Source organism: Esox lucius, chromosome 2 (assembly GCF_011004845.1).
Source record: "Esox lucius isolate fEsoLuc1 chromosome 2, fEsoLuc1.pri, whole genome shotgun sequence".
Taxonomy (NCBI): Eukaryota; Metazoa; Chordata; class Actinopteri; order Esociformes; family Esocidae; genus Esox; species Esox lucius.
Genome location: NC_047570.1, coordinates 4,423,313 through 4,446,695, shown reverse-complemented (window position 1 = coordinate 4,446,695; position 23,383 = coordinate 4,423,313). Strand labels below are relative to the sequence as shown.

At 38.1% G+C, this 23,383-nt stretch overlaps 1 protein-coding gene across 2 annotated transcripts in view; it reads left to right on the top strand.

The window, feature by feature from the left end:
* kcna4 (potassium voltage-gated channel, shaker-related subfamily, member 4) overlaps positions 1–22,768 on the top strand; it is a 51,140-nt gene extending 28,372 nt beyond the window's left edge. The window contains exon 3 of one of the 2 annotated variants that reach the window (XM_010897084.3): positions 16,816–22,768. The gene's annotated coding sequence lies outside the window, so the exon portion shown is untranslated. Of the gene's footprint in view, positions 1–11,373; positions 11,432–16,815 lie in introns of those variants that run through there. The other variant, XM_034287619.1, reaches the window with a different exon arrangement.
* Positions 22,769–23,383: the final 615 nt, after the last annotated feature.

Sequence of the window (23,383 nt, the reverse complement as noted above, 5' to 3'; positions counted from 1 at the left end):
TAAATCAATGAATATAAAACAGTGTTATCTTGAACATCAGTGTAATTGAATTTGTATAGGTCCACCATTACACATTTTCCTCCGTTTGTCATTCTGGGAAAAATATCTAGTGTACCCATCTGCACATAACTTTAGATGCTGAATCTATGGACAAAGGTTGTTGATAGACATATTTTTCATGCTATTACCTAAAACAAATTGTCCACTAGGAAATAATGAACAGGAATGTGGCCATGGTCTGGTACATACACTACATGCATATTCAGCTAAATCTATTCACATTGTAACAACATTTGGAATACATGTTGCAAACACTGTCAAGACAATTCAAGAATATTCATATTGGTGACATTGTATCTTGTGATCAGTTAAACTAAGAGTGATAATATTTGACACACATGCTCAGGTTAATAGGTCTTGCTAATCAACTTGATTTCTCCGATTTTTCAGGTATGATTTTGGCTAATTTTGGGTCATTAATGCTTTGTGTACAGAGATTTGGCATTAACTAAATTACACTGACTGACCCAGGGGTGTGGAGCATCATTTGTGGTGTATTGCATATTCTTACTTTGGACTTCTGTTATACTCATACTCATATCATATTAGCACCATGTCTTTTGCATTTCTTGCTGCACCAAAACCTGACATAACCTGGTTTACTTTCTACTTGTAAGCATATGATCCAGCTTGGCCTGTAGAATAGTTTCTAAACGTAAGTTGTTCAACAATGTTTGCACAAACAAGCTTTTGTGGGACTGAAGTGATTTGAGTAGCAGATGCATACGTTCCCTCAGTCAATTTGTAGTGAATTCTCTCCTAAAAACCGTATTTCATAGATCTACTCCTGCCAGTCCTGCAAACCATGTGCACAGAGCTTGTTTAGAGGGGACGAGGGCGTTTTTGCATTAATGATGTTTTGTGACTGTTGCCCCCGCCAGCATCGTGCCTTTAATTCGCCGTGACGGTCTGTCATGGTGTCATATGACTCACAGTGCATTGCACATGTGCTTTCCCAATGGCGCCCCCCATTGTCGCTTTAAATCAACTTGAGAACCACAACCGCATGCACTCCCTTGGCCAGCACAGATGACCAGTACGGCACAGCCAATGAGTAAAAGAAACAACAGTGTCTGTGAGGCCACTCAACCGTGCTAGCAAAGAGTACATTGCTGATATGTCTGTAGAGATGAACAGCAGCAAAACAACTAATTAATGTTTTCAACATATATTTGGCAGCTGTGGGCTCAAAATGAGCTTGAGAAACCCAGGTGAGAAATTTCTAATATTTCAGTATACCAAATATTTCTAAATTGTATTAAGTTTAAAATAAAAGACTATTAAATTGGACATCAAATAGATAAAATATATAATAAATTGTTCCATCTTAGTTAATTTATAAATGTTAAAATGTTTTAAATGGTGCATTGTAAACAGAATTTTGATTGTGTGTGTGTGTGTGTGTATGTTCGATGTATTTGGCCTGAATATTTATAGTCTATGAATGTCAGGACTGATCTAGGAGCAGTGCCTGCAGGGGAGTGAGGCAAGAATCCCACAGCCTTTAGATTAGTGTCAGTGTGCAGGAAGTGAAGCCTGCACCCTCCTTCTCCCCTGAGCTACGTGTCTGTTGGGTCTTTAAAGCTGTCTGTCTGAATTCCCTGCAAGCTACAGTGTGGCGTTCTCATTACAGTCTCTGAATTGTCTTGAAGCCCTTTATGACAGGCTGATTCCTGAGTTTCTGTATCTGAATGCGGCTGTTCAAAAATCTTAGCAAGCCTTTTTTATGATGAGTCTCCATGTTACCAGTCTATCACTGCCTCAAGGGATTTGTTCAATGATATCTGGGAAAGATGTGCCTTTGGGTTGGTCATTATTGCTTATGAGGTTATAATTTATATATCTATCTGTGCCTAAAAGTATTTTGGCAGTAAGTATAGGCAGCTACTTCACAGGTAATTTAGAATAGGAAGGTCATAGTAAAACAGTGTGTCTTCCTTGTACAGTGCCTGGATATACATAGACTAACTATGCCTGGGCAGAACTGAGTTCACCATGGTGCAAGCACCTAATAAACATTGTCTTTGTCGGATTGTGAAAAGATGTTTCAGAACTCCCTCAAATCGTAGTTTATTTACCTTTGGCAACATGATTTTTATTGCGTCAGTGTAGACTACTTTTAGCATGTCAAAATATTTAACAGTCTACTGGAAAGCCCTTGAGAGGTTAGTTTAAACTATGATTCCCCATGAAAGGCCACTCCAACCAATTAAACCCTTAACTCTCTCCTTACTGTCTTACTTCCTGGTTTAACATTCCATTTCTTTGATATCTTCTTCAAGGCCATTCTACAAAACTCTTTTACTAAACAATAAGCCTTAATTACACGGTTGACTCTGGCGAAACACAGCTCACAGCTATGCCATTTTTTATTGCAAGTGCCTGAAAGTTGGAAGTAGTAAATAAAATGTCACAGGAAAAGAATTGATGACAATTACTAGATTAGTTCCATTATGCCTTGCTTTGATTTATCTTGTCTCAAGAAAAAATAATTTACTGTTATTTTTTTTCCTGAAGCAGTTTGTGTGATATTGCTGAAGCTCAGTGAGCAGCTACAAAGTTATTGCATTTTTCACTGTTAATTAACTTGCAGCATTGAACATATGTTAATAGTTGGGAATGTGCCATATTTGTTAGAAGTTAGAAACTCAGAAATGATTATTCCGATACCAGGCTGGTATTTAATCTGGACCATTGTGACATGATTCTAAGATATTTTATGGGGTTCATTCATGAAAATACATTCATACATGATAAGTTCATTGTTTTTTTGTAAAATGTTGGAATTTATGGCATCAAATTTGGTTCTCATTTGTCATACTGATAGTCTATTTGTTTGTTGCTAGTTGTCTAATTTAGCAAAGCAATAATTTATTTTCATTTTTGAGGTTATTGCAATTTCAAAAGCAATTTAGGATGCTTTTCAAAAATGTTCTATGACTACTTAACAATGGAATCATTCTGAATAACAATGCTTATTTTTTAATGTAAAAAGTTCAAAATCTAAATAGTTTACTGTCAAAGCGAGGTAACGTGGGACCTTTTCGCCATAGATACTCTCAGTGTATCACTGCAGTGTGAATACTTTGCGTTGCCCAGTGTGTACTGTAGTCAAGTGAGTGGTGATGTAAGAGGTCAAAGGACACTTACTGTGTAATGGTATTTAATGGAGATTTCACAATACTCACAACCATATTTTTAGATCTAATATACAACTAAACATTCCTTGGTGCATCCTTATTAGGAGCTGGTGAACGTATTTCCAAGCCTCTATAGTGTAACAATATAGATGATACGGTAATCAGCCCCTGTTTAAAGTAATTAGCCCTTGTTCAACTTCAGTTTTTCAATATGACTGAAGTCTCATTATGTTAAAGACCATGGAAGCAACACAACGGAGTAACTGATGTACAATCCATAAATAATTTGACAGACATCATAACATTTCTGATTAGTGTCCAGTGTTGTGTATTTCCCGCCAATTGAATGTGCATAGAAGGTGGGGGTCTGTGAAATGTTGCATTTTTGTGTGTGATTGTATTGGTTGCTCTCCAAATCTCATTTTAATAAAAAAAAAATCCCAAACACAGTGACATTTATAGGAGAACATTTTTGGTGAGAAAGAAGTTGATTGAATTCAAGCACACACTTTAACAGTATTGGTGCTCCGGAGGCCATGCCTTAGGCTACAGGACCAACCTAGACAACAAAAAAAAGTTTAATCATGTACCTGAAGCACCTTTGGCACTTGAAATGCTCAGTTAGTGCCAGCCTTAGCAAATAAATGTGAAGATATTTACATTTACATGCCTGGTCAGCTGGTCTAGACAGCATACCCCTTTAACTACCATCCAATTATTTTATCCTGATCAAACATTCAGAATTTCTTTGTCAATCAGCTAATACACCAAAATAGCATTATTATTATTTCCACAAATTGAAAGTGTTATTTTTGCCAGACCACGTAAGCAGAGCCGGCCTAGAAGAGCGAATGTCTCTTACTGAGTGACTGACTGACTGCCCCTTGATAAATAGCGTAGTGGTTAAAGATGCGAGCTACGAAACAACAGGTCCCCGCGTTCCACTCACTTAACAGTCTAAACGCATTATGTCTGAGGTTCAGGACAGACAAAAACTTTGCTGGATATAACTTTATGTAGCTACATAATAGGAAACCTAAAATGAAACAGTTCTGGTGTATATTAGGATATTCAGGATAGACAAACATTTCGCTGCCTACACGATTGTCTTGTCTTTTCACTTGACAAGAGTCAGTTATCGTCACCTATATTGATAGAGACTCAGTGTCATTCACAAATGGCTAATTAGCTGTTAAAACGGCCAGTGGTAAAAGAGGCTTTGTTCAGAATAGACAAAAAATTCGCTGGCTACAACTTTCTGTAGCTACGGGTGGCCTAAAATGAAACTGTTTTACTGTAGTGATGGCCAAACGAGGCTTCTTTAGCGATATTTTAGCAGCACGATATTATGCTGGCAGCACTCAGATTTTCATTGTCACAATAAAAGCCATAATTAAAATGTATAAGGCCATATAGTTAACAATCTAGTATGTAAAAAAACAACAGACAAGAACAACATTGGAACGGACATTAAACAAACTAAATTGTTAATTATATCGCCTAATATAGTTCAATGATGGCTTTTATTTTGGAAAAGGAAAATCTGAGTTAGCGCTGCTAGCATAATATCCTGCTGCTAGAAGAATGGCCATCACTAGTTTACTGTTATATTGCGACTATTTCTGGTGGATTTTCGATTTATGTCTTAGGATTTCTTCAGGATAGTCAAACACTTCGCTGGGTATAGGATTTTCTCGTCTTTTCACTTGAAGTAAAAGTCAGTTATCGTCACCTATATTGATACAGTAGTTATTGTATCAATGTCATTCACGAATGGCTAATAAGCTGTTAAAACGGCCAGTGGTAAAAGCCATACAGTTAATAGATACTATTTGTGGTGGAGGTAAACTAAATTAGAAACATTACTCAGTTTAACACGATGGTTAATGGTGTCTAACGAAATATTCAAACTTGACGTGATGTTAATGCATGACAATATTATATAATTTCAATATGCTATACTGACACATGGCAAATGAGCAGCTCTGTGGCATTGTGGTTAAAGACACAGCCTTTCATGTGGGCAACCAGGGTTGGAATCTCGAGAGGGCAGCCACGATCACCACTTTCAATTACGGGCGGCTGAACTAGGCTTGCCTGGTTTCTTGCTACTTCTTACTGGAGAAATTTCATTAAGGAAAGGAAATTAAAACAATTCCCTGGACCATTCATATTGGCGCACCAGAAAAAGACCATTGGTTAGCAGTGAATTGGGTAGTGTTCATGTGATTGCAGAGTAAAAAAAATAAATAAATGGCCACTGGACTACAGCAAATAATCATAATATCATTCTGTCCATATATCTGCCACATACTCCTATGGCAGAGGTTCCCAAACTAAGGGTTGCGACCCCATGTGGGGGTCACCTGATATGAAAATGTGGTCGGGGGAGATTGTTTTACAATTGACTCTCATAGCCTCAAATAAAAAAAGTTAGATTATATAATGTTTCTTCACATGGTTGGGGTTGCGAGAATTCTTATATATCAAAATGGGGTCGTCGGCCAAAAAAGTTTAGACTCTAATATAGACATTATTTTCTAATCAATTGATGAGTTTAAGATGAAGTCTGTGACTTTTACGATAAAGAGTAAAACTCCTCTCTTTGGGCTGAATGTTTAATATGTTGTTTAAACAGTATGTGAATCTCAGTAAGTAGAATCTCTATCATACCTCATTTAAACATGAAATTCTAAGTTTGAAAGCTTGTGGTTGTGAGGACACAGGCCACAAATCAGCACCAACATGACAGTACACAATGTTCAGGGATCCTTATTATTCAACAACACCACCTCTATAACAAATGGAAAAACACTATGAAAACAATGTATTTGTTTTACTGACAAATCACTCAATATTTAGTCCTATTTTTCTAAATACTGTAACCCGCATGGCACTTATTGCTAGTTGCGGTGTTCATTGTTAGAAATGTTGACGAACAAGTTAGCAACCTGGAAAACAAACTTGTTGCTGGCCTTTTGTACCTTGTTTTAAGGCTTCATTGTAGATGGTAATTGCTTAGTTCTTTTGTTTTGTCATTGCTAAATTAATAGTGCTTTATCCCAGTATTGATGTTCATGTTTCTTATTTCCAGATAACAGCTTGAATGGAAAAACTGGCAGAGAATTGGATAATCACAGCTGAGTGATTTAAAAAATATGAAAGAACCCTAAACTGAGGAACTGTCTCTTTCACAATCTCTATAATTGGAGTACAACTCCAAAAATGTCACCTACTCAATCAGTCTTTAAATTCCAGAAGCACAAGCTTCCATTTCATGCTAGGATAACAATTTCTCCCTCGCCGTCAGCACAACAAGGAAGCTGATCATGGACTACAGTAAAGAGAGGGTCCATCTACATTTAAGGGAGCTGAGGTGGAGTGGTTAGAGACATTTCAGTTCCTTTGTGTCCACGTCACCAATAAACATGGTCCACACACGCTCGGGCAGTTCTGTAGAAAGACAATCAGAGACTTTTATCCCTTAGGAAGCTAAAAACATTTAACATTTGCCCTCAGATCCCCAAAAAGCACTGCAGCTGCACCATCATGTGCATCTTGACTGGCTGCATAACAGCTTGATATGGCAACTGCACCACCCTCGATCGCAAGGCCCTGAATGGTCGAGTTCATCACCAGGGCCACGCCCCCTGTCATCCATGACCTCTAAACCAGGCTGTCTCAAAGTAAGGCCCTTAAAATAGTCAATGTCTCCAGCCACTCCAGACAAAATCTAGTCTCTATACTGCTGAATGGCAGACATGGCCTGAGGGCCCAGTGCCTGAAGTAAACATCAGGACCTTGCATAGCTTCTACCCCAAATCATAAGACAAAATGACTGCCAAATGAAATATTATCAATTGTCCATAATTATCAAATGTCTTTCATTGTACAGTCCTTCAGCAGTGAATATATGCCAACAGTATTGAAAACTTTGTCTACATGGCCAATAGCATTTACACACCGCACATACACACAAACACAGATTCATAGTGTACACCTATATACATAGATGTATACTGACACATCACATATACAATTGCATGCACACACGTCACGCTTGTCACATATACATTGCTGCAGCTATTGTTCATTATACCTACCCCAATATTAAATAGCATTCAAAAACGTTTGTACACCTTTCACTGGGTAAGTTAAGAAAGCATTAAATGTACAGGATAGTTTTTAACTCAAATAAAACAGCTTCACAGACATTTTAGGCTTTCCATGAAATAATTGACTTTTACCTCTAACTTAAGATACAATAGCCTTGTTTAACCTGGCCCTCTATGCTCTCATAGACTACAGTTCGTAACATTGTTATTCTGGCTGACTGCAACCAACTGAATCCATATAGGCTATAAACCCTGACTACAGTTAAAATGTAATGTCTAGCTAGATTTCATTCTTTAACCATCATAACCTTATAATAGGATTAATAACAACGATTCCCTTAAAATGGTCTGAATCTGAGGTTTCAACAATGCCAACATTAGGCACTACTGTTGTTTAGCAAAAAGCATTAGTATTTCCAGTCCGGAAAAAGCTACTGTGACAGCATCAAAACAGATGAAGCAGTGAAAAACAGATCTACTGATGCCATCACAGGAACAAAAGAGAGTAAACATTGTTTTCATGATTGTTACAAGATGAAATCGCGGGCTAGACTTATTACTAATACAACCCTGTTTCCAAAAAAGTTGGGACGCTGCGTAAAATGCAAATAAAAACAGAATGCAATGAGGTGCAAATCATTCATCCCTATATTTTATTGAAAATAGTACAGAGACAACATATCAAATGTTGAAACTGAGAAACGTTATTGTTTTGCCCTGCTTGATGCCTGCTATACGTTTCAAAAAAGTGTTTACCACTGTGTTGCATCACCCCTTTTAACAATACTCTGTAAGCGTTTGGGAACTGAGGCAGGGCTCATCGTTAATATTTTTTAAGTAAGTTTCATGGGTTTGAAACTTAATATACCCAAATATATTTTGGGTCCAGTAAGTTTATATATAACTTACTGGACCCAAAAGTTGTCATTCATCAGCGTTACAACATATAACCAAATACATTTGTTACTTTGCATGTTTAATTCTCCATGAAAAGCATTCTGGATAAATAAAACAAAAACTATTTTTATATTTCTTTCATCGCATTCCTAAGTATGAAATTGTATAAAAAGATAACAGACAACAAAACATTTCACTTTTAAATAAAACACTAACTCATTCATTCCCGGGGAACAAGGTGAGCTGGTCCATCTTAGTTACTAGGTATGTGTTATAAGTTGTGCATCACCCAGTGGGCATCTGCATTTAAATTCCTGACCTGTACGGTAAAGGGCCCTGAAGATGGATTGTCAGCCATCCGCTGGGCTTTATTGGCAGGGCTTGTCAGGGACTGTTTGCAAACGTTTTTTTACTGGCCCGGGACCATCGGGCCATCGATATTGTCTGTAGTTTTGAAAGTGACCAATTGCTGTAGTTTTGAAAGTGAAGTGTATTGCCATTCTTGTTTGATATAGGATTTCAGCTGCTCAACAGTTTGGGGTCTCCTTTCTTGTATTTTTTGTTTCATAATGCGTCAAAAATATTTCAGATTTTGATTTGTCAGACCGCAGGACAGTTTTGCACATCACCTCTATCCATTGTAAATGAGCGTGGGCCCAGGGAAGGCAGATTTTTATATATGGTTTCTTCTTTGCACAGTAGTTTTTTTTTAACTGTGGATGCAGCAACATACTGTGTTGCGTACTGTAGATGATGAGATCTCCAAACTCTTTGCAATTTGACATTGAGAAAGGTTATTCTTAAATTGCTGCCCTATTTGCCCGTGCAGTCTTTCACAGAGTGTTGAACCTCTTACCATCTTCTCTTCTGACAGACCTTTCCTTTCCCTCCCTTCCTTGCTTGCTTGCTTGCTTGCTTGCTTGCTTGCTTGCTTGCTTGCTTGCTTGCTTGCTTGCTGGCTTGCTGGCTTGCTGGCTGGCTGGCTGGCTGGCTGGCTGGCAGATAATTGTTATATAGCGTAGTGGTTAGAGACATGGACTGACAGTTTTTGACTGGGGTTCAATCCTCGCCACGGACCAAACAAAGTCGTCATTAGGATTTGTTCCGGATACAAGCATCAGAACTACATTATAGTAAGCCTAAAGTAAAGCTGTTCACGATTATATTGCGATGGACAAACTGCACAGACAAGGAACATTTCGATTTACATTGTACAGTTCATATATCGTAATGGTTGGGCTATTCAACTATCACTGTTTTCTAAAGAAACAAACCAGCCATGGAGTGATTGGAGTCATTGTTTTCATTATAGGTACTGTATAGCTATTGGCTAGCCATCTACAGTAATCTCTTTCTAATTTAACACATTGAATGTAGTGTTGCGATTCTGTTATATCTGTTGTTGGTTTGGCTGTTAATAGGTAATGTAGGGAACTTGTTTCAAGAACTGTGGAGTTTCGACTAATTGATTTGACAATGCAGGAAGTAAACAGACACCACATCTCTTCACACGCAAAACGTGCAACAACACCCTTTGTTTAAATAACGTAATGGTTAAAGATACAGTCTGTCACACCGCGGATCGAATCCAGCTAGGGCAACAACATTCATTCCTTCTTATCGCGGGCCGGCTGAACTAGGCTTGCCTGGTTCTTTTACTTGTTTTGAAACATGTTGCTGGCATCAAATTCGAAGTGTACATGTACTTTTCAGGAAACAATTACATTTCTCAGTTTCAACATTAAACATTTAATTGGTCTTTTTACTATTTTCAATTTAATATAGGGTTAAAAGATTTGCACACATTGCATTCTGTTTTTATCTACATTTTACAGTGTCCCAACTTCTTTGGAAACAGGGTTGTAAAACATTTTACATTTCTACAATAATAGTCAGCTAATGAGGTTACTGATTTATATAAGACACATAAATACAGTTGCAGAATAACATTTTGTAATTGGAATAGTGTGTATTGTGCTATTTGTTTCTCTCAATTGCCTGATTGAGATTTATTTATTGATTTTTGTTGGTTGTGGGCCCCCCTAGTGGCTGTGGGCCCTAAGCAATAACTTATGCCATTTATGCCTGGAGCTGGCCCTGTGTGGGAGAGCTGAGCAGATCAGCACAAACTGTATGTGCAGTTCTAAGACCAGTGAGTGTATTTTATTATATTGGGCAAAGGCATGCATGCTTATAAAGCCTATAGTGAAGGGCATTCAACATACAAATGGTTGATGTTTGGCTTATATAGATAATGAGAAGACAAGAAAAAAAATGCTATGGCATTAAGCCCAAAGATCGAGAGTTACCTATCAGCTCTAAAACGAACACAGATGAGTATGTTGGTCTCACTGTTTTCTGTTTTCATAAATGACCTTCCACAAATGACCTTCCACTGACCTTGAAAAAAGCCTGTGTGATTATGTACTACATACAGATGAAACAACATGCATACATGCCAGCTGAAACAATAAAGGAATTTATGAAACAATGAACAAGGTACTTGAGTTCGTTTTGGAGTAGTAAACATGCAATAAGCTAGCCCAAAATATCACAGAAATAGTTTTGGACCAACCATTTGCTCAATGCTAAACCTTATCTTGATCTAATGTTGAATAATGAGGAGACTGAGGAGGTTGAGGAGATTAAACTCCTGGGGGACAACCTATGTTAGAATCTGACTGGGTTTAAACATATAGATTCACTGGTTACTAGGATAGGGGGAGGTATTTAAATTTTATAAGACCAAAGCCAGGGTATTCTGACGCCACCTTGGAGCAGTGGAAAAAGGTTGCCAGGTCCAATGAGTCACATTTTCTTTTATCTCATGTGGACGACTGTGTACGTGTATGCCGTTTACCTGGGGAAGTGATAGCACCAGGGTAGTATGGGCAGATGACAAGCCGGTGGAGGGAGTGTGATGCTCTGGGGAATGTTCTGCTGGGAAACCCTGGGTTTGGGCATTCATGTGAATGACAATTTGACATGTGCCACCAACCAAAACATTGTTGCAGACCAAGTATATCCCTTCATCCCAATGGTATTACCTGATGGCATTGGCCTATTTCAGCAATATAATGTGCCTTGCCACAGTGTACACATTGTTTGGGAATGGTTTGAGGAACATGATGAATAGTTCAAAGTGTTGCTCTGGCTTCCAGATTCCCCAGATCTCCACCCGGCTGAGGATCTGTGGGATGTGCTGGACCAACAAGTCCGATCCATGGCGGCTCCACCTTGCAACTTACAGGACTTGAAGGATCTGCTGTAATGTCTTGGTGCCAGATACCACAGGACACCTTCAGTGGTCTTGTAGAGTCCATGCCTCAACAGCTTAGACAACTGGACCAACCCAGGTCCCCACAAATGGATTTTTTGGAGCAAGTGTTGGGTATAAATAGTACAGAACTGTCTGTTCTAACACATAACTTGAGGCAGTTGTAAAGTAATTGCCTCGTAAGGTATGTAGCTGCAACATTGGTAGACCAGAGTTTTTATCCAGCTCTTGAAAAAGCCCAGCAGTCCCACTGAGTGAGGTGCTACTGGCCAGGATCATCTGGAGTTTGGGGTTTAGCACATACAGTATCTCACAAAAGTGAGTACACCCCTCACATTTTTGTAAATATTTGAATATATATGTTCATGTGACAACACTGAAGAAATGACACTTTGCTACAATGTAAAATAGTGAGTGTACAGCTTGCATAACAGTGTAAATTTGCTCTCCTCTCAAAATAACACAACACGCAGCCATTAACGTCTAAACCGCTGGCAACAAGTGAAAGTGAAAATGTCCAAATTGTCAATATTTTGTGTGGCCACCATCATTTAGATCTATTCAAGGTACCCTGGAAGGATATCGACCTTATCCCTTCAGTAGAAGATACCTGGTCATTCTTTAAGGATGCCTTTCTGGCAGTTCTAAATAAACGTGCCCCTTTCAAAAAGTTTAGAACTAAGAGTAGATATAGCCCATGGTTCACTCCAGAACTCAGCACCCTGAGCCAGCATAAAAACATTCTGTGGCGTACTGCTCTAGCCTCGAATAATCCCTGCGACTGGCAACTCTTCAAGGAAACCAGGAACAGGTACACACAGGCGGTTACAAATGCTAAGGCAAGCTTCTTCAAACAGAAATGTGCTTCCTGTAGCACCAATTCCAAAAAGTTCTGGGACACAGTAAAGTCCATGGAGAACAAGAACATTGCCGCCCAGCTTCCCACAGCTCTAAGGCTAAATAGTACTGTCATCACTGACAAGTCTTCCATAGTTGAGAACTTCAATAAGCATTTTGCTATGGCAGGCCATGCTTTCCATCTGGCATCCCAGACCCTAACTGACAGCCCTTCACCCTCTGTAGCATCCAGACAAAGCCCCCCACGTTTCTCCTTTGCCCATATCCAGACAGCCAATGTTCTGAGGGAGCTGCAAAACCTTGACCCGTTCAAATCTGCTGGTTTAGACAATCTGGATCCTTCATTTCTAAAACTGTCTGCGGTAATTATCGCTGCTCCCATCCCCAGCCTTTTCTACCTCTCTTTTGACTCATCCGAGATCCCTAAATATTGGAAAGTGGCTGCAGTTATCCCCCTATTCAAAGGGGAGGACAGCTTAGACCAAAACTGCTACAGACCGATTTCCATCCTGCCTTGCCTCTCAAAGGTCTTCGAAAGCCTTATTAATAAACAAATTGTCAACCATTTCGAATCCCATCGCAGTCTCTCTGACATGCAATCCGGTTTTCGATCTGGTCGCGGGTGCACCTCAGCCACACTCAAAGTCCAAAACGACACCATAATTGCCGTTGATAAAAAATATTAGTGCGCAGTAGTCTTCATCGCCCTGGCCAAGGCCTTCCACTCCGTCAGTCACCACATCCTCATTGGCAGATTAAAGACCCTGGGTTTTTCAAAGGACTGACTGGCCTGGTTCACAAATTATTTCTCAGACAGTTTCCAGTGTCTGTACTTGAATATGAAGAAAACTACAAATACTTAGGGGTCTGGTAAGACTCTTCACTTTCCTTCCAGACCCACATCAACCAGCTCCACTCCAAAATTAAATCCAGGATTGGCGTCCTATTTCGTAATAAAGCCTTGTTCACTCTTCCTGCCAAGCATGCCCTTGTGAAAATGACCATCCTCCCTATACTAGACTTTCGGTGATGTAATTTACAGATCTGCATCAAATTCCCTCCTTAGAAAATGATATGTTGTGTACCACAGCGCCATCCGGTTTGTCTCCAATGCTTCATATAACACTCATCACGGCAACCTCTGTAGTGCTATCAGATGGACTTCACTACACACCCGGTGACAATCACACTGGTATCACCTCATTTACAAGTGTCTACTAGGCAAAACCCCACCTAACCTAAAATCATTAATCTCCAGAGCTACACCCTCCCTTAATCTACGTTCAAGTAGGTATATCTCTCTGATTGCCTCAAAAGCTCGCACCTCCATCGGCTGCCTCTCCTTCCAGTTCTCCGCTGCTAACGATTGGAACACACTGCAGAAATGATTGAAGCTTGAATCTATTATCCCTTTAACTACCTTCAAAGTTCTATTTTTATTTTTTTATAGTTTTATTTTTGCACTGCCACTTTGTACTACTATAAATCTACCTCTCTCTCTCCCAGACCCTATGTCACATTGACTGTAGTGTATAGTATATTGCCATGCCATTATACTTATCAAATATCTACCTCCATATGTTGACATTTGTTGCACTTACTGTACAAACCCTTCATTTGTTTATTTTGATGTTGTGTATTAATGTGTAACTCAATGTCTCTATGTCAACTTTTCAAATGAGAAACTGTTCTCAACGTGCTTATCTGGTTAAATAAAGGTTAAATAAAAAAATAATTACAAGAATCTGGCACTGCCTTAACCCTCTTGGGCATGGAGTTCACCAGAGCTTCACAGGTTCCCACTGGGGTCCTCTTCCACAGTATCTCACAGTACATGTTGGCATTCATGGTTCCCTCAATAAACTGTAGCTCCCCAGTGCCTGCAGCACTCATACAGACCCAGACCATGACATTCCGACCAACATGCTTGACTGTAGGCAAGACACACTTATCTTTGTACTCCTCACCTGGTTGCCGCCACACACACTTGAGACCATATGAACCAAATAAGTTTATCTTGGTCTCATCAGACCACAGGACATGGTTCCAGTAATCCATGTCATGGGTCTGCTTGTCTTCAGCAAACTGTTTATAGACTTTCTTGTGCATCATCTTTAGAAGAGGTTTCCTTCTGGGACGACAGCCATGCAGACCAATTTGATGCAGTGTGCGGCGTATGGTCTGAGCACTGACAAGCTGACCCCCCACCGCTTCAACCTCTGCAGCAATGTTGGCAGCACTCATACGTCTATTTCGCAAAGACAACCTCTGGATATGACGCTGAGCATGTGCACTCAACTTGTTTGGTCGAACATGGCGAGGCCAGTTTTGAGTGGAACCTGTCCTGTTAAACCGCTGTATGGTCTTGGCAACCATGCTGCAGCTCAGTTTCAGGGTCTTGGCAATCTTCTTATAGGCTAGGCCATCTTTATGTAGAGCAACAATTCTTATTTTCAGATCCTCAGAGAGTTCTTTGCCATGAGGTGCCATGTTGAAGTTCCAGTGATCAGTATGAGGGTGCAGCCAAGTGTCATTTCTTCAGTGTTGTCACATGAAAAGATATACTCAAATATTTACAGAAATGTGAGGGGTGTACTCACTTTTGTGAGATACTGTAGGTCAACATTGATTGTCCCAAGTCTGCTGGGCGTTGCTGCAATGAGGCAGGGCCTCAATGGAGAATTAATTATCTCCAAAATGGTGTGAAAAACGTGGTTAAATAACACTTCCCAGACACCCATCCTTACCACACAAGACATGGCATCTGAGGTCTCTTCCCCAAGAGAGACACTCAAATTGTCTTTAGTGGGAGTGAGCATACAATTCTATGGTAGCAGTTACTGAGTAAACTGAATTTATTTAGATAATTTGTACGACAGAATAATTTGAAATGTGGGTGTATGTCCAAGGAAATGTTAGCTACTTGCAAAAATGTATTGGCTTTCTAGTGCATTAAAATGCTTCCTCAGTATAATGCTTCATTTATAAGTTGGAAGCAGAACTTCACCAAAATCATTACTAAGGCAGTAGAATAATTTTGTTAATTCCGTCGGCATGTCTTTTGGATACCATTCAGATAAAATGTTCTCACTAATTTGACCATGTCGTTAATTATTCACATAAAAAGTTCTGCAAATAATTCACCCCAGTGTCAAATTGGTGGGTTTTAGGCTTGGTATAAAAGCTAATTTGAAGAGAAATCTAGGGATCAATCACTAGCTTGAAACTTATTGAGACATGACAATTTGTAGTTCTCTACTCTCTGGAATAACTCACAAAACACTGTATATGCCTATACAACACGGCAAACTGTGAATCCTGCAAATACCGAAGCATATATACAGAAACATTGTTTTCTTTAAAGAAAAGGGTTTCCTTGAATTCGTCATATATTCACCAATAACTATATAGGTTTTGTTATACACATTTATTACACAGCTTTAAATCTTGGTTTATTTCCCAATGAGGCCTTGCCTCAAAGGGTGCAATCAAGTGGTCAGAAATCACCCCTCCACATTGGCCTCTAGGCTCTCCAATGGTAATCCAGGTTAATGTCTTGGAACTACATAGGGAGTTTGTCTCTGAGATGAACTGCGGACCAGAGGTTGTCAAGAAACTAATAACTCTGATTTAATGGCCCAGCTAGAACGACTGTTATCTGTGATGGTATGCTGCAGATATACCACTTAATAAATAACCCATGTAAATAATTGTACTAATATTGGGATTGTTCCTTGTTCATAAACACTGAAATGCTCCAAATATAATATACCAGCATTTGTATATACCATGGAATGATAACCAGGGCCCAGTTGTTCAGAAGTAATTTGATTAAATTTTGGCTATTGGATTGGATCAAATCTTGAAAATGTGTTGTTCCAAAGAAATAAAATGATTCTGAAATTTGATTAGATCACGTAACCAGCAGTATGTGTTGTTCAAAACTTTTTGTTGGATTGGGAAACCATTCAGGGTGGTTTTCAGGAACAAAATGTAATAAAACAAATATTTGTCAAATAATGCAATATTTGTACAATGTAGTACATTTGCATTTATTAATATTTTACACTTGATTTGTTCAACTGTAACAGTGATAAGGTATATAAAGTAGACAATAGACTGCCTATTAAGCCATTCAGTAAAGTAAAAAAAAAAATACTAAAACGCTGTCAATATCAATATCAACAATAATTTCAACTGTCATTCATCACTGTATATTAATTACAATGACACAATCATCAGAGATGAACAATAAACATTTTCAGTTTCAACATTTGTTATGTTGTCTTATTGAATGTAGGGTTTAAAATTGCACATCTTTGCATTCTGTTTTTATTTACATTTGACACAGTGTCCCAACTTTTTTGGAAACATGATGTCATTTAGGAGACAATATTATTATATCATACCTTGAATGATAACCTTGTATTCATAGATAACTTCATGTCCTGTTTTTCTTCTGTTGCAGTGCCATCAGTAGATGGCTTAGGAGGATGTGCGGGCTGGTACTCTTGGAATTTTCAGAGACAGCTAATATTATGACTGGTCATCTGGGATGAGACAATGGACATGGATAACTACAGATCTACTGCAAGATTGAACCAAGCAATTGGACATAAGTTTAAATGGACAAACTGGACACTGGGACATTATGCAGCGTGCACAAGCAACAGAAATCCTTCCTAGTATGCCTGGAGGCAGGGAAATGAGTAAGTCATGGCCCAAACGATTGCCTTAATTATTACATACAGTATAAACATATATACGAAGTGATGAAACTAGAGACTTATCTGAGTTCAAAGATGTTTTTCTTTACGTGTAAAACAGTGTCTTGTAAGGAACAGATGTGAATATTTTAATATGATAGAGAACAATTGTTTGGTTGTAATGTTTTAGTTGGGTCTGCTTTGTAGGTGTCATTGATAACCAAACGGTGGAGTTGCTCCCTGCATACATGCAGCCAGCCGAATGAGTCGATCTATTTTTATCTCGTTTTCGTATTGTCAACCAAAATAAAGCTGGCTCGAGGCAGAGCTGCTCGCTCAGCTACCGGCTATAATGTCTTTCAATTCACATCATCAAGTTATGACGTAAGTAATTATATAACCATAGTAGGGTCTCCAAAGTGAGATAAACATTCAGAATGGCACCTCTTACATTGTGTAAGACATTCAAAATGATGCTACTTACACACTGTAAGCATTGATTCACACAGTCTCTCACACAAAAAAAGATGTCAGGTGTGCACTTGCACACACACACACACACAGTGATCCGCCGAAGGGTTTTCTCCCTCAGATGCAAACTGTATTTCAGTGACAACTATGTTAGTGATAGAATTGACCAGCTGCTCTGTTGACACAAGCCTCGATCCATTTAAAGGTAACTGTATGCAAACTAACATGGAAGTGTGTTATATATTTTTTTAAACCTAGCCTTGAATATTCCTTAACCAAAGTTTAAACCCTGATTTTATTGTACGTGGTGGACACTTCCTTCCTGGAGATGTGGTGAAAATAGATACACATCGAGTAGAACATATGTACATATTGCTGATGTTTATATTTCTGTATCCTACAATGTGTCACAAATCATGACATTTGAAACAATTCTACTTTGTTTGACTGTTAGCAATGTTCAGATCTTCAGAAGTCATCTTCCATTTTTATTTACATTAACAATTAACATGTTCTGTATGCTGCTCCAACAAGATGCATTATTTGTTTTTCTCTTTATTTTTTGTTATTTTGGCAAGTGGGCTGTTTCTTTTGTGCTGTTCTCATTTCACTGCTTGTCGAATATCCGCCCACTCTCCTTCGGCCTGCTTTCAAAGAAAGAGGGTTGTACGCATTGCTTGCTTGTCGCAGCTTTGTCAGACAAATCATTAGCTTTTTGAAAAAAACAAATGCCATCTTACGTTCCAGCCCATCCCTTCTACATTCAGTCAACAGCCAAGATCAAGAAGTGCTCACTTGGGTGTCCTGTCAATTATCGCAATGTCTCACTTTGCCAAGGTGCATTAACTGCACTGAGGTTTCTTTATTCTAAGTATTTTTTTGGAAAGGGTGGAACCTCATGCTATGTATGATTTGAGTAGACAATGGACTCTTAATTGTGACGTTTCAAAAGACAGAGAACACTTAAATCTGGAGACGAAAATTGCGTATCAGCATGTCTACATATCAATCATTTTCTGTGTCTGCTAATATAGAAAATCCAAATCATTCAGCCCCCCACACCAACCCACAGACACACACTCTCCACATACACACAGTTAATTGGCATCTGTTCTCATTCCCTCAGTTAGAGCCCATAGAGAGCTGATTTTCCTCAATGTTTAGAAAACATTATAATACTTACCATGCAAGCCTTTGCTAAAAACGTACTTCATATCAAATCCTTAAAGGTAATTAGTTATTTACAGATGATGAAAGACAAATATGCATCTTTTTATTGAATCTCTTCCTAGTATATTATCGTATTACTTTTAGTAAGTGTTTAATAAAGCTGACCGTTGTCCTATCTTCCCAATCCATTGTTTCACTCCAAAGTGATGATTTCTATTGAAAATATCAGTCAGTGTTATGTCCTGGCATAAAGCACTTCACATGATGATGAGAATGTAAAAAGAAAACTGCCATTGTAAGTCCTTGTTATATCCAGCATAGTCTGAGGAGCACAAAAATTATTTTGGACTACATTATGGTAACATATTTTTGTAATTATCAGTCAAGACAATTTCAAATAAATTAATTTTCATGAATATATGTATGTAAAGACGCAGCATAGCCAAGCTATTTAGATGTACAGTATCATTACTATAGATCTTGGGTGTCACCTCAAGATGTGACAATTTATTAGAAAATCTACAACTAGCTGGTTTGTCTTCAGACTAAACTAGGCTCATATTCAATCAGTGTCTCATAGTATTGATCTAGGATCTGGTTTGCACTCTCCATGCAATCTTATTTCATTGTTATATAAATTGATCCAAGATCAGTACTCTTATTCTAACTTGATTCATATGGACCCAGACAGAACCAATATATACAGTAATATGCAGGGTTGGGGAGTAATGGATTATATAAAATCCATTACTGCACAAAAAAACAGTAACTGTAATCCATTACATTACCAGCAAAAATATTGTAATGGATTTACAGTTTAAAAAAATGTATGATTACTTCTTGGATTACTTTTAAAATCAGAAAGAATAACTGAGCGAAATAATTATGAAACCTAGCATTTTATTTTTAAAAAACACTGTTATTGAAAGTTAAAAGTTGCACGCCTCAGGTGTGTGTGATTAGCACTTTTTAAATTTTCTTAAGTTCTGCTGGTAAAAACAGAGTATGCCTACATTAATATTAGCCTACCCATAGAAAATGTGGTTTAGTAAACTACTACTGATGCATCTTTCTCAAAACAATAGGCTACCTGGTATTTTATCTTTTTCAGATATCAGACAGGACTTGTTTAGGTGATTAGGCTATTATTTATCTACAAATAGCTTTAACATGGCGCTGCCTTCAAAATGAACCATAATATGGAATTCATCACAATATTTTTCTGGAGGAAAGGTGTGTTGGCAAGCACTATGTCCATGAATGACAAGTAATGATTTCCATTCAATGTCACCTCCATTACTTCATAAGGGTAGGCGATGGGATTCTGCTTGCTCTAAACCTCTAAAAAGTGAGATCATTAGTTATCATTGGCTGCTGAAGACATTGACTTCAAGCTGTAAGAATGCAAATGTAAATAACACTGTATTTCCATTTGAAAGTCAATTGTTGGTGGCAGGTTATGTTTGAGCAGGTGAAACGTATAAATGGTGGTCAGGGGCATTGTGAACAGGGATGGTGAGCGACATTTCCATATCTGACTTTCAGTTCGATGGTTGCAAATTCGATTCCAGCAAGAGGCGAGACATTGTTTTGTTGGGGAATTTTTTGTGACCTAACCCTTAACCTTCTTCCTATCCCTAACCTCCGTACTGTATCCGTAACCTAACCCTAAACTTATTCAGAACTTTAACACCAGTACTGTCATGCCTAACATTAACCCTCAGTTAACCGTAACTGTTAACCGTTCATTTTGAATATATTATGTTAAGGACCCACATAATAGCGAAACGTGAAGGACCATGGGGATATATGATTCTGAACATCATTCCTCCAATTTATATTTATACAGAACTTAAAAATGATTTACAAAATAGTTCCATATGAATGTAATTCATGAGAGGCACGGTTGGGTTGTATGGCAAAACATTAGACAACTGTATATTTAAAGTAGGTGCGAAAAGCTATGGACCTTTTTCTTTCAGGTAAAAAGTCACATTTTTGAACATCAAAGGTTATTGAATATTTTGTAATGACTGAAAATCTGACAGACCTTTAGTGTCTCACAGATGTAGACCAATCATTATATTGAAGTAGAAAGCAATAGTTTAGAAACATACAGTGCCTTCGGAAAGTATTCAGACCCTTTTACTTTCTTCACATTTTGTTGTATCATGAACTTAATTTGTAATTGTTCAAATGTATTTGCCATCAATTTACACACAATGCATCATAATGACAAAGCAAAAAAACATATTTTAGGCTCAGACTGGGTTACTGAAGAATATTCACAGACACAGTTTGAAAGCCACTCCAACATTGTCCTTGCAGTGTGCTTCAGGGTCATTGTCAGGCTGAAAGATCTGAGTTCCTGTGTGTGCTGGATCATATTTTCTTCCAGGACATATTTTCCTCCTTTCATTCTTCCCTCAATCCTGACCAGTGTCCCAATCTCTGTTGCTGAGAAGCATCCCCATAGCATGATGATTGTATTGCCATGCTTCACCGTAGGAATGGTGTTAGCCAAGTGATGAGTGTTACTTTGATGTTGCCTAACGTAATTCATGGTATTCAGGTGTAATAATGTGATTATGGTCAGAAAATTGCCCAGATAATATTTTTGCTCTCTAAAGAGTCCTTGTAATTTGCCTTTTAGTCAGGAGTGGCTTTCATTTAGCCATTCTACCATAAAGACCAAATTAATGAAGTGCTTCACAAAGGGTTGTCATTCTAACAGGTTCTCCCATATCTGCAGAGTACGCTGACATTCTGGGTAGCCATTGGATTCTTGGTCACCTCCCTGACCAAGGCCCTTCTTGACCAGTCAGTTAGTTTGTCTGGATGGCCAGCTCTAGGAAGAACCTTGGTGGTTCCAAAATTCTCCTTAGTCGTCATGGCTTGGTTTTTGCTCTGACATACACGGTGAAGTGGACAAGCAAACCTTATATAGACAGGTGTGTGCCCTTTTAAATGAACTCTAATCGATTGAATTTGTCACAGATGGACTCAGATCAAGTTCTAGAGACAGCTAAAGGACAATTAAAGGACATAGGATGCATCTAAGATCAGTTTGGAGTGTCTTGCCAAAGGATCTGGACAAAGGATCTGGACCAACTATTTCGTACTTAAGTACATTAACTATTTCAGTTTTTTATTTTAATATAAATTGGCAAGATTAAAAAATAAATAAATTGCTTTGTGATTTTTGGGTATTTTGTGTAGATTGCAGACAATTGTTTATTTGCCATGTGGAAAAGTGATTGGGTCTTAATACTTTCCTAAGACACTGTACATAAACAATAAGGTCAAAGGCTAAATTAATTTATGGCCAGGTGTGTAAACTGTAATTCTTAATTGATCCAACTATAGGTGTTAAATTGGTTATATTCCCATGTCTCTTAATATGAATGTAACGGATTATGTTACTGAATTTGAGTAATCCAAAAGTTACGTTACTGATTACAAATATAGACAGGTAACTTCTAACTGTAAAAGATTACATTTAAAAAGTAACCTACCCAACCCTGGTTATACGTTTTCAGCCATGGGACCACTGTAACATCAATTTACCATGAACATCAAGTTGGAAATTACATGGGTTATTCTTTCAAATGCAACTAAATGTTAATGCTTGTTTGTGTGTGTGTCTGTGTGTATGTGTATGCGTGCGTGCGTTTGCATGTGTGCAAACTATTCATTTTCATAAATACAGGATGGTATTTATTACAAGGGGTGTAAGCAAAATGGAACTGTCTCTTGAAGTTGATAGTAAAACTCCCCATAAATGTATTTCAGGATGTGTTTCAATTTCTTCCGTCCAAATGTTATAAAGTAACCATGTTTTGGCCAGCCTTGCTTTCTTCTGCATGATGCTTTGGTTCTCCTAATCGGAGATGTTTGTATTCTTTTCTTCAGATTACTTCCTCTCTATGTACTATCTTTGGAGCTTGTTCATTTCCTACCCTTGGTTTTATTTTATTAATTTTTTGGTAAATCTTCAGACTTTTGGATTTTCTACATTCATATAATTTTTGTAGGCAGCAATATGAGATGTGATCAAAAACGGAGTATGTGCAATGTTGAATAAAGAAAAAATATATAATATATTAAATAAAAACATAGAAAACCTAACTGTTGGGTCTCTGTGATCTGCACTCCAGTGCGAGAGTGGCTTGAAGGTATTGCAAAAACATTACTTATGGGTGGTATGTCACCTCATAATTTATGAGTTATGTCCATAATGCGAATAAGATCCTAATCTGAGTAGCAACCATCCTATTTTCCTATTATTTCCTTCAATGTCCATTAACATAAGGAGCTTTCAGAACAAATTCAGACCCCTTTACTTTCACGATTCTTTAAATTTGCTTTCTTTTAGACTGCATTTTTAACTTATTAACTTGTTTGCCATCAATCTAAACACAATACCTGATAAAGTTAAAGTGCAAATTTGGAAATTTGTGTCAATTTATTGAAAATACATTGGGACAAATGTACTCAGACCCTTTGCCATGACACTCAAAATTGAGCCTGGATGCATCCTGTGTCCATTTTGGGATTCTGCTAATACTTGATTGGAGTCCAAGGAACTTCTTCAGAGACTTCAGAGACACAGATCTGCAGAACTTTTTGTAGACTTTTGTAGACAAGACACAGATCTACCAAAGGTAAAAAAAAAAAAGCTAAACTTAA